A 13,535-nucleotide genomic window follows, 5' to 3' on the forward strand; every position below is an offset into this window, starting at 1 on the left:
AGACTAATGTAATAACTATGAAGACCATAGGCCAGTAAGAAATGACCAAATGAAGGGGAGAAAAAAATAATAGGGTAAAAAAAAATAATAATAATAATTTTAATTTCAATAATTTAATTTATAGCTTCAAAAATAAAAGGCTGGTTAGACAGTCAAGACATGTTAAAACAAAGTTATTTATTTATTAAAGTATATGGTCTATGCATTTCTTACATCGACTTCCATCAATGTGTTTTAATGGAAGTGGTAAGATGTTTTCTTTGGTCACTGTTATTCAAAATGTAAAATGAATTCATATATGCAATACTAGGAAGGTTTTAACATTTAATTATGAAAGTTATATATGAAGAATTTATTTTAATAATAAATAAAGCTTAGAAACAATGCCTTTGAAACATATAGGAATGAAGATAGTTTTAAGTAACAAAAAGAGCTCCAGTGAAGGATGGAGAAAAATCAAGTGAACAATCCACCAAATAACAATCCTTTTGATCAACATTTAAGGATAGCTAGATTTTAGCCCGGCCGGGCGTGGCTCAGCGGTTGAGCATCGACCTAGGATCCAGGCGATCCGGGTTCGATTCCTGGTCAGGGCACATACCCGGGTTGCAGGCTCCATCCCCAATGACTCTCTCATCATTGATGTTTCTCTCTCTCTCTCTCCCTCTCCTTTCCTCTCTCTGAAATCAATAAAGATATATTTTAAAAAAAAAAAGGATAGCTAGATTTTAAAATTAAGTTTAACCAAGTTTTTTGAAATATACTATTATTTTAAACACTGGTCTGGATGAAAAGTAACTTAGCTTATTGTCTTAATTACTTTCTTAATGTTGTATTAATTAATATGTGACTTGGATAACCTGGAATCTAACTACAATTGTACTCACATCTTTAAGGTAACTTTCATCTTATATGCATAGATCTTGTTTACAAATAAACTACGACCCTATTCACACAGGGGAGTAATATAAATTGACCCCAGTTACAATTAGTGGGGAAGAATATAACAAATGGTTTCTATAACACGGCACTACAAGTGGGAAAAATTACTTTCTAATACCAGATATGTAAATCAAGTATCACCTTAAATATAAATTTCAGTATTTTATATTTTCTTAGGTATTATTTAAAGCAGTTATATACTTTTTAATTTTTACTTACACTGTCCAGTTTTATTTCAAGAGAACAGAAAAAGCACAATGTCTGCAAAACATTAATCACACATCTTTCACATATTGATCTGAATTCTGGGTGGACTAAATAATCAACGGCATCTTTGTATTAACAATTAGTACAGCAAATAAAATGCCCTGTAAAAGTTTCAATAGTTACAGAAACTTCACAGTCCATCGCTCCATTCTTTCCCCCTTCTTTTTGCCCCCCCACCAAGAACCCACAGGAGTTCAAAATGTCAGCTGAGAGCCAGATGTTCCATGGCCCTAGCCTATGTGTACGGAAGTCTAATTTAAATAGCAAATATAAGTAAAGGAAGAACCCTAATCTTCTTTCATACCCGGGCGGAAACTCAAATTCCTCTTATTATTTTCCTATTATTTTTCTCTTCTGCAGCAAAGAAATACTTCTGGTATGTTATCCCTCCTTGTAGATCCAATTAAAATTATATTTGCCACAACTTTCTAAGCTAATCCCATTTATAAATCTGTATCTTTCTTCACTTCAAACTTATGGACCAGTATTTCCCCAGGGAGCAAAAGGAGAAAATTTACATTCCCATTCTAAAATTTCTGGGCAAACAATGTATGAGAATACAAACTACTTGTTTCTGGCAAATGTTCCTAAGAAGATTTTAGTTTCACAGGTTGGGTTGTCAGGAGCTATTATAAAAAGTTTATGATATATTTTAAGAAAATACACAGAGTTACATTATCCAAAACCAAGAATTATCACTCTGTTTCATCTTTTTAGAACCTAAAAAAATCTGCAGAGATCTGACCAAAATAACACTACACTTTGGAAACTTTCTTAACTGCTGTCCCAAAGAGCCAATGTTCTCTACCCAGTCTATAAACATATTGACTGATAACCACAAATACACTGAGATCTCATGTTCCTCTGCCCTCATCTAAACCTATTCATATTAGTTGTGCTTGTTACTGAATTCAGTTGTACAATTTTATTATAAATTACAGAATACAATTAAATTTTGTGTAAACTGGTGAAATATGAGTGGAAAAAATAAAAAGCTGCTAGATAAGCATGAGTAAGAGACTGCTGCAGATGAAAACACAGCTTAGAGGGTTTGGTTTAGTCACATCATTTAACAACTTTAGCTCTAAAGTTTTTCATCTGGAATAAATGGTAACTTTATTCGAAGACCTGAAAGGGTCCTTTAAGTTTTGATTCTTACATAAAATTTTAATAAATTCCACTCCGAAATACACTGCTCTACTGAAGAGTGGTAAAGATAGGTGTGTTCATGTATTCAATATTTATCAAATGCCACATAGGTCACAATTACAGGACAATTTTTAAGACACTCTAAAAAACAATGTGATGAAAAGTACAAAAAATATAGACTAACATTAAAGTGTTACTGCATGTAGACTTTAATATAAATATGGAAGAGATATATAACAGTAATACAATGTATGGATATCTTTCTACATGAATGACCAGGAAAATAAGAAGTTCTCTATTTTCTATTAACTGACATCTCTCCAATATAGACTGTTTAATCCTAAAAATAAAAAACATGCTTTCAAATGTGTAATTACAAACAAGACCTCTACAGAGACCTTACTGTCTTCCTGATAGGGTTAGTACTTATTCCCAATTTTTGTGAGCCAGAGTTCTGAAAACCGATTGTGCATGAAAAATTACTCAAATTCAAATGGAAGGAGGAAAAAAAGAGTATGCCTTTCTTTCCAATCTCAATTTCAACTGCACTTCTGCTCATAACTCTATTTATAATTCAGTTATATCCACAAGACTTCACAAGTAGTTGCTAAGCAACAGCAACATGCTGAGTTCAGGGCTATTGAAATCTGGCTCTCTGCCACATAAAAATATTTAACTGAGCCTAGTGCCTCCAGAATTTAAAAAAGAAGAAAAGAAAGGCCAGGGGGTTGGGGAGATACCAAAGAAATACAATGATACATATAATAAGTCACCAAGCTCTTTGCATGGGTTTACAAATTGAGATAAGGAAACTTATTTTGTATTTATAAGTATTTACTGTATTTCTCTCCTAAATTTATCATCTTTCTAGTGTTGAAATTAAAACTGTGAATCTATTCTTCTGGAAAACAGAAGACATTATTAGTCATGGCACTGTTACTGGCATAACAATTGACTCAAATATACTGCGTAAAGAATAGCCCTTAGAGAGACTAGGAGAACAGTCTATGGGAAATGACAGACTTTCTATGTTGGATCTTTTAAGCCAAGAGACAAAAAACTGCACATGTTCTTCAAAGTCCTTTATTCCCATACGCCTGGTTAACTAGTAAAAGAAATGATAAATTTTCTACCCCAAACTGTAGTTTTTCCATTTTAAACACCTCTACTCAAAAGTTAAGTATATTCAGAAATTTATTAACAACCTGAAATAGTTACAAAAATTAACTGTCATTTTTCAACAGAAATTGAAAAGGCATTGAATATAATATAGTTCAACACTCATTCACTGAGAAAAATTAAAATTAAAAACATAAAGTTTGCTCAAACTTATAATGGCTACTTCAAACCAACAGGAAACTTCATATTGTGTGGTAAAGTACCATAAGCATTTCCATTAAGGGCAAAAACAAAAAGTGTGATACTATATATTCAATATTGTTCTAAATATCCTGAAAAGCAGTAAGAGCTCAAACAGTCAGAAGATATAATGAAGAAAACATTTAATTCATAATAGCTAGAAAAAGGTATCTAGAAACATTACATACATAAAAAAATTCAAAGGTATGAAAACGTGAACTATTAGAGCTATGTTGGACTAAGATTCAATATAGAAAAAATAGCAATTTCAAAGGCACAGAAAGTAGTACAAGTAACCCCAAATTTCGAGAAAGAATTAAAAAATAAAAAAGCATAGTGATATGGGATTAGTATGCAAAATAAAAAATAGCTATTAATGAATAAAAAAGACAATTCAAAAGAAAAATAAACAAGCAATTCATAAAACAACAAATATAGTTCTACCTCACTAATAACCAGGGAAAGACAAAACAAAAAGAAAATACATTTTTATACATCAGATTGGCAACTATTTATGGTTAGCAACAATATACAGTAATGAGTAGTCTCATACACTGTTGGTAGGAGACTTTATTGTCCTTAGGACTTTTAAGGGCAAATAGGCAGGAACTGTGCATCGCTTTGACACAACAAAGACACTTTGACATATCTATCTTAAGGTACACTAACATGTTTTAAAAGATAATGTATCAGGATTGCTACTGCTGCACTTAATAGCAAAAAAACAAAGAAATTTAACATCCATCACTAAGAGTTTTTTTAAAATATTACAGCATCCACACTAAAGAGTAAAGGATACGAAGAAGTTAGGAAGAATGTGGTATATCTCTTTCATGAGCATGAGTTTAACTGTACAACCAAGTAGCTGCAGAATTCATTGTACTTAGAGTATAAACACTGGACCCAGACATACCTTTTATGAATACTGGTACTATCATTTCCTAGTTAAGTTACTTGTCCAAGATATTTATCCTTTCCTTGTCTCAGTATCCTCATCTATGAAACTGAGACTATAACACCTGCTCTCCTATGAATGTTAAGGGGATTAAATGAGAAAATAAATAGAAAGTACTTAAATACATATATAAGCAGTCAAATGTTTCCAGTTTTATGCCATGTTTTAAAATATAAAATAATTTCTGTCTCTAAACATTTGTATATGTATTCAAGTGGTATTTGAAAGCCTGGAAGGATAAATGCCCAACTGGTTACAACAGTTCACTGGAGGTGAAGAAAAGAAAATGGAAACTTTCACTTAGACTTGATATGCCAGTTTCAATTTTCACAATGAAAATACATTGATAGGGTGGAGGGGGTTAATGTGGGAAAAAGGGGGTCATATGTAACATTTTCAACAATAAAGATCAATTTTTAAAAATTGACATTCATATAGTCATTTGTATCTTAATAGTTAAGCTCATTCAACTTTCCCCAGTCTCTTCCAGGCAAATGCTAAGCCAGGGAAGCAGCGACATTATGAATGTGGATAGGGTAGTGACCTACACAGACACTAAGCTTCAGAAGGACAGGGAAGAGAGGTTACTGTCCAAAAGGCAAATTCCCACCATATCCCGTGAGCATCAAGTACTACTTGCCCACCCCTCACAATCACCTGAGTCAGCATCCACCCAAGGTAAAGTGTACAAAAATGAGTGCAGTCAAGAAAAATGTACAAAAATGAATACAATCAAGAATAACTTTTTAAAAATAAGATTAGGTACCAAATCTCATAAAGAAAAACTAGTTAATTGGTAGCAGAATGAACAGAAGACATTTTAAAATAGTATATTAAATATCCTCAAAGGGTACAGGATGTTATTTCACCCAAAGGAACAAGAAGATATAAAAAGAAATCAACCTGAATCTTAGAAATTCAAAGTATAAGCTGCATGGACACAACTGAAGTGACTGAAGTTAATCAAGAACAGATGTTCTCTCAAAATATTACACAAAGGGAAAAGAGAAAAGCTAACTGACATGAGGACATACTCAGAAGCGGCAACTTTCCCTTTGAGGAGCTTTAGAAAAAAAGAACTGAGAAAAAAAGGAGAAGAAATAAGGGAAAAAAGCCCACGGAGCTAACTATATACACTTTCCATAGAAGGGGCCACTGGTGCCCAAAACAAACTGAATGAAAATGAGCAAAGATATTTTTAACACCTGGACAGAGTGCTAAGATTTCAAAAACAAGTATGAGGAAATGCTAATGACGTAAGAATAAAAAAATCATTTAACTACAAAGAAATAAGACTTAAACTGACATCAGATTTGTCTTCAGCAATCCTGAATGATACAATAAACTATCCTCAAAGTTCAGGGGAGCCCAGCCGGGTGTGGCTCAGCGGTTGAGCATCCACCTAGGATCCGGGAGATTGGGGTTCGATTTCCGGTCAGGGCACATGCCTGGTTGTGGCTAGAAGGCCAATCAACGACTCTCTCATCATTGATGTTTCTATCCCTATCTCTCTCTCTCTCTCTCTCTCTCACTCCCCTTCCCTCCCTTCCACACTCTCTAAAAATCAATGGAAAATCCTAGGGAGAGGATTAACAAAACAAAAACAAAAAACAAATAAAAATTTTCAGGAGGAAAACGAACAAATTCACAATTAGAGATAAGCACACCTCTTTCTAAAACCTACAGATGAAGAAAACAAAAGTAATGTAAAGAATGCATTTCTCAAATAACATGCTAGAGAAGTAAATAGAATTATATATCCAATATGCATTTATGAACATACTCAACATACATTAATATTGACCATTTCATGTGGTGACAAGGAATTACTAATTTCAAAGACAAAAAAACACACACACAAGGCCACATACTCTGGCCATAACATAATAAAATTAGATAAAAAATAAAAGGAGAGGGAAAGTATCTCCTTATAAATTTTTTTAAATCTTTTGGATTAAGGACTAAGTAAGTGGTAAAATAAAAACAAAGTATTAACAGAATACAACCTAAGGAATTAAACTAAAATGATACTCAAAGGAAAACTGATAGCCCTAAATACATATATTTTAAAAAGCACAAACGCATAAACAAGCAAAGGAGCAAAGGTATAAACCCAAAGCAAGGAATTACAATAAAAGCAGGAAAAGTATGATGGAAAACTCAAAACAGCAAGCAATCACTGAAACCAAAAGCCAGTTTTTCAAGACTATTAAAAGGGGAGAGATATAGCAAGGAGAATCTAAAGAAAACACAATAAACAATATTAGAAATTTATGAAGAAGATATAACCATAAATATAAATTAATACATTTGGTTCAAATATTCAAGTATATTAAATATGTGAAAAAGACTAACGGATTTTTTCAACTTATTACAAACTAGAAAATTTAATAGTGCCAGGTGGCTGCCAAAAATGTCAATGCAAAGTTACATCGTAATTTTGTAACGTAATACATCTAGTATTGCATTTAGTTCTAAGCATCATAGATAAACAGGGACTTTTAAAAACTATAGGTCAGCCTGGCCAGGCGTGGCTCAGCGGTTAAGCGTCGACCTAGGATCCAGGCGATCAGGGTTTGATTCCCGGTCAGGGCACATGCCCGGGTTGCGGGCTCGGTCAATGACTTTCTCATCATTGATGTTTCTCTCTCTCTCTTTTCCTCTCTCTGAAATCAATAAAGATATATTTTAAAAAACAAAAACAAAAAACTGTAGGTCAAAGGAGAGGATGACCAGGCTAAAGAATGAAATTGAATGTGTTGTATGAGGAAGTTAGAGAAATGGAGGATATCTGACTAGAAAACAGAGGGAATTTTTATTGCTTTCTTTAAAAAGTGCAGATCTGTCATGTAAAAGAGATACAGAGGCACACAGGTGGGGGAAGGGCAGAAACAAAAACAATGAAAGGCCAACTTTGTCTCAAAATCAACAAATGTTAATTTGTTCAGATGTCCAAGAAAAGAAGGAACTGCCTTATGAAATTAGAAATGCTCCCTTCTGTCATTAGAAATGCTGAAGCAAAAACTAAATAATTACCTGTCGGGAAAATCAAACAGTAGATTCCAGTGCAAAGTGCAATGTTATATTACTTGACCACTTAGTCCATTTCACATGAAAAAGTTTGTGATTCTACACTGCTTTACTAAATAAATTTTGTTGTCTAAGAGGAACACAAAAACTAAAAACTTGGATTTTATCCCTCATTTGTGGATCATTCACAGTTGATCTATTTTAAGTCTCAAAGATTATACATCTTTATGCTCATGATTTTTATCATTGGCTTACATACCTTCTTTTAGGTTTGTCTATAGATACAATACTCCATTGTCTTATGACTCCCAATTCCAATAGCATTCAATAAATTCCTCTGTTTTGGTTTAACAACTCCTCGCCTTTTTACCTATATATAAAAACCAGTCACTCCATCCATCTCAGCTATCTTCCCAACCCAAAATCCTCCCAATCAATGGCTCAAGAGAAGTCTGAAAACATTTCCCAATTGTTTTAGATTTGTGTGTTCTCCACATCAAAAGAAGCATGACATTCTCTCCATCCAATCTCAAAGCACATGAATCAAAATTGTTGTCTTTCCCCCTAGCCAGTGTGGCTTAGTTGGCTGAGCATTGTCCCATGCACCAAAAGGTCACCAGTTCGATTCCCAGTCAGGACACATGCCCAGGTTTCAGGTTCAGTCCCCAGTAAGGGTGCATGCAGGAGGCAACCAATTGGTATTTCTCTCTACGTTGATGTTTCTCTCTCTCCCTTCCCCCATTCTCTAAAATCAATAAAAATATATATTTTTTTAAATTGTTATCTTTCGCCCTGGTAGGTGTAGCCCAGTGGATGGAGCAACAAGCCCCGTTCACTGAACGGTCAAGGGTTCAATTCTGGTCCAGGACACATACCTGGGTTGTGTGCAGGAGGCAACCAGTCAATGTGGCTCTCTCGCATCGATGTTTCTCTCTCCCCCTCCCTCCCACTCTCTCAGAAAAAGCAATGGAAAAAAATGTCCTCAGATGAGGATTAACAAAAATAAAAATAAATAAAAAATAATTTTAAAACATTGTTATCTTTCTACTATCACCATTTCTTCAATCCCAGTAAAATTGTTTACTGAGAAGAAAAACACAAACATTTTTATAGTTTAAAAGAACACATATTAAAACAATAATTTTTAAAAGCCTGAGCAACACTGTCAAAAGGCAACAGGAAACAGTTTGTGTCCCTGAAACACCAGTGTGGTTTCTTCACAGCTGGCCTCTAGTTTTTAATTACTCAACCACATAGTAGTAAATGACCAATTGCCTTTCAGAATCAAGAGAGATGGAAATCCCACCTAAAACTAACACTTTTAGGTTGCAGAAAGAGCCTACTGCTTAACTTCCATAGAGGGGCGGCAAAGAGCAGAGAACTGCCTAATATAATTACTTTCCTCCACCACTTCTCTAAGCTATCCTCACTACCCCTCTTCACTTCATCCTACTTACCCACCTCCCCACACTCAGCTCCAAAATAATTATATCAATCAGTAACATATTTTATCATTGGCCATAATAACACTGATAGACACATATACTTGAATTTCTTTATAAACATAAATCTTCATATCTTCACAGTAATGATTATACATTATTTTATATAGTTCTTTAATTTTATTTCAATGAGAGTTTTTGTATGCAATTTTTCATGCATACAAAAAAAGAATAATATAACAAATGCCTGTGCACCCTTCACCTAGCTTAAGGAAAAAAATATCAGATTCAACTGAATTTTTAATTAATACATTCACTTTAGTTTTAGACTCTTAAATTCACTTTGTTAAAATGGTGATAAATTTCAATTTTGGGAATGGAAATGATAAGGGTGGTACTGGAAAACTTGACCATGTTATATATAGAAATATATACATTATTTAGTGAATGTCAATGAGCCACCTGTGAAAACATAAGCACCGATTTTGATGATGAATTCAAAATGGTCCATTTACACTAAAACTTTATAGTTTAAGGTCACAAAAATGTCATTTCTCTGTATGTACCACCAGTTGGTATCACTACAACTGAGAACACAGTAACAGGACTATAATGAAAAGAGATCTACAACTGATTTCTATGTAATATAAACATACTGTATACATGAGTAAATTCATATATGAAGCCCACTGTTAGTTCACTCCAATTCAAACCTGAGGAAAATTAGAAGATGAAAATAATTTTTTTAAAGCCCAAATTCAAATATGGCATTCAAAATCTCCTCAAAATTAATATTAAACAGTCTACCAATCCTATTACTACTCAAACTAAAACAAAAAACTTCCCAGTGGTGAGAGATATAAGGCCTGAGGGAGTAGGGGGAAGGGGGGTTGGGAAGAGTAGGAGATTTACAGAAAAAGGACCTGAATCTCTTACCTGTGGGCAGCTTGATATTGTGAAAAGGATTTCCTCTTCTGTAAACCACTGCTACTTAGTTCATTTATATAAACATTAAAAGCTAATGCAGACTTCTAAATCAGCCTTCTTGAACCTAAAATTCCTTGTTTGGTTCATATTCATAAGAAAAACAAGAATATAGTAGATTGGCTACATATTAAAATTCCTTTCAAACAGTGGTTCACATCTGTTGTGTAGTTTGTGCAGCAAACATCCCATTAACCACAAAAGCCAAAAAACGTCAGACAGTATGTCAATGAAGCTCACAAAACACACAAAGTACATTTTTTCCAAAGGACTGTTACAAGTGAAGATGTCTAGAATCAAATTCTTTTGTACTGCTTTCTATGCTGCCAACTATTAGGTCTGCAGCAACTGTGTGCAGTGAAGTACCTCCCACATATTACCCAATAGTATCAATAGGCATAAATCTATAAAAGCAGCTAAATCTTAAAAGGCTTATTATAGCTTCTCATTATTCCACATATTTATGTGTCGACTGTGGAGGTCTCAGTACTCCTATTCTACTCTGTATCAACTCTGTTCTTTCAATCCAAAAGGCTGAATTCTTATACACTCCAAACAGAAAATCCATGACACATATTATTTGCTGCCCTAGCACAGGCAGACTGCAGTTACAGCTAGCTGGCGCCAGTAAGACTGATTTACATAAAGCAGACCTCATTTCAAGACCAAACTAAAGGAGAATACTGCTGAGTAAACCCTCCCCCATTCGTTCCCCACAGGCATTGACTGGCTCTAGAATGTATCTAGTTATCTACTTATTAATATGATTCAAATCCAGGTAATAAAAGAATGTAAATTTATAATTCTTACATAACTTGAAATTCTACCCCCACCCCATCAAAAATGTTTAGCCCCCAGAAATATTCAAAACCTTAGTTTATTTGTGACATGGACCAATATGATTACATAAATCCAATGATTCCTATTTTTAACAATCATTAAAAATATAAATTATAATTTACATTAGCTAAGCTGTCCTCATTTTACTCTACGACGTTTCAAATTTTAACTCATCACTTATCATTAGATTTGCTTTTAGTACCATAGTGCTTTATGTTTCACCAAATAGTAAGACAATGCATCTTCAGGTATCACTGTTACGATGGTTAAATAATAATAACTCATTAATATTACTAAAGCATGTGCTCAATATCAAACTCAAGCATGTTAAATTTTGTGTATTGTTTTAAATGGCCAGATATGACTGGGCAAGAGTTGAGTCGTTATCTATGAAGTTCTTTAAAAATTCTTTAAAATTACTTTATGACCTACTAATAAATAATTCTATTAACTCCACTTTTACTTTTTCCTCTTATTTTATTGAGTATAAATATATTAAATTTCATTTTCAAATAAAAATCCAGCCTGGGCCGTGTGACTCAGTGGTTGAGCATTGACCCATGAACCAGGAGATCATGGTTGGATTCCTGGTCAGGGCACATGCCCCGGTTGCCGGCTCAATCCCTGGTAAGGGGCATGCAGGAGGCAGCTGATCAATGACTCTCTCATCATCAATGTTTCTATCTCTCTCTCCCTCTCCCTTCCTCTCTTTGAAATCAATAAAAACATATTTTTTTAAAATAAAATAAAATAATCCAGTCACTAGTTTAGAGCCACATCAAAAATGATAATAAAATGAAAAGTACTTAATACACTAACTAGGAGTTATCCAAAATGAGTTCCTTATTTTTTAATCATATCTTCATTCATCTTAAAACATAGTCTTTAATTATCCTTATTACACAATAAAGAAAATGAAACTGGCTCTAAATTAGGGGAATGATAAAGTTATATATCAACAGGAATTGGTAGACTTCTAATAAATGGATAATCCTAAGTGTTACTTGGGTTATCTCTGATAAGCAATAATAGGTTTCCTCAAATAACTATTTTGTCTTGTCAGAACCTATGCTCCACCAGCAACAGACGAAAGGACAAGGACAAATATGACTGGTGTTTATCTGACTACTGGCTGCCTTTTTCACTCTACCCCCGGGTATTCTCAATCCCGCGGCACTTTAATTTTCTTATATTTATTGTCTTCACACGTCCCCTGACCCAGTGTAAACTCACAGAGTGCAGGGATCTGTATTCCAACCATGAGAACAATGCCTGGCAAATAATAGGTGCATAATAAATATTTCTTAAATCTGTTGAATCAATTGATCAATTCACAGTCTATTTTTGTCTTAACTCTATCATGCTGCCTTAGGATAAATAAAAATTCTTGCTTTGTCCCCTTTGAGCTTTTTAAAGTCTTCGCGTTGAGATTGAAACACCTTGCTCTCTGGTATTTTTATTGTAAATCAGCCAGGTCCCTAACAACCTCCTCTCCCTAAAGATCCTTTTCTAAAGTACTGAGTAGTCCATATTTCTCCCAATTCCATAATGTTGGGAGGAAAATAAAACAGAAAAAGAAAAGAAACTGTGCTGGCCCAGCCGGGCATGGCTCAGTGGTTAAGCATCTACCTAGGATCCAGGCGATCAGGGTTCAATTCCCGGTCAGGGCACATGCCCGGGTTTCGGGCTGCAGCCGATCAATGACTCTCTCATCATTGATGTTTCTATCTCTCTCTCTCCCTCTCCTTTCCTCTCTCTGAAACCAAGAAAGATACATTTAAAAAAAAAAAAGAAAGAAAGAAAGAAACTGTGCTGGAGAGAACCTTGTGAGGAAAAAGCAACCAATATTTACTTGTAACTTAATTTGTGCTACACACTGTACTAGGTACTTTATATTTGTTCTGTTCACTTAAATCCCAATAGCAGCTCCATGGTAGACTTTATCCCCATTTAAAGATATGAAAACTGAGGTTCTGAAAATAAGAAACTAGCCTCATTCCATAAAAAATATTGCATAAGACTTATTGAGCACTTAACATAAATAGGCATTATACTTTGAGCACTATATATGTGCTTCTCATATAAACTTTTAACGAGTGAGTGGAAGAACATGATTCACCCTGACTCTGTTTGACACCAAACCTTGTGTTCTTCCCTGACTCTTATCTAGTCCAACTACCTCTCTCATTTAATGGTTAAGGAATGGCATTAAGAGGGTAAATAATTTATCCAAAACAACAGAATTACTTAATAGTACAAGAACTAAACATAATTGTTTCCTGACTTCTATACTAATACTTTCCACTTTGCATGCCATGATACATCTATGTCTGCAAACGAAAGCACTATGTCAGATGGCTCTGCTAGGCAACTGTGTCTGGTTTACTTCAGCAGGGAAGACAGAGGCCCGTAGGCAAATACAGAAGCAACTCCTCAGATTTCTCTCTCAGTGTTATTACTTAAACTCTTTTTCATTAAACTCAAAGATTCACTGAGTCAATGAGCACTGTTTTCATCATTTCCACATTCACACATTAATGACTAATAACAGGCTGTTACAAATTACT

At 34.2% G+C, this 13,535-nt stretch overlaps 1 protein-coding gene across 5 annotated transcripts in view; it reads right to left on the reverse strand.

The window, feature by feature from the left end:
• Positions 1 to 13,535, reverse strand: part of ATF7IP (activating transcription factor 7 interacting protein) — a 110,217-nt gene that overhangs the window by 79,141 nt on the left and 17,541 nt on the right. Inside the window, exon 1 of one of the 5 annotated variants that reach the window (XM_081129379.1) lies at positions 10,081 to 10,615. The exons of the other annotated variants lie outside the window; for them this stretch is intronic. The gene's annotated coding sequence lies outside the window, so the exon portion shown is untranslated. Of the gene's footprint in view, positions 1 to 10,080; positions 10,616 to 13,535 lie in introns of those variants that run through there. 5 annotated transcript variants of the gene reach the window in all.

The sequence above is a fragment of the Miniopterus schreibersii genome, assembly GCF_964146895.1.
Source record: "Miniopterus schreibersii genome assembly, chromosome: 2".
NCBI lineage: Eukaryota > Metazoa > Chordata > Mammalia > Chiroptera > Miniopteridae > Miniopterus > Miniopterus schreibersii.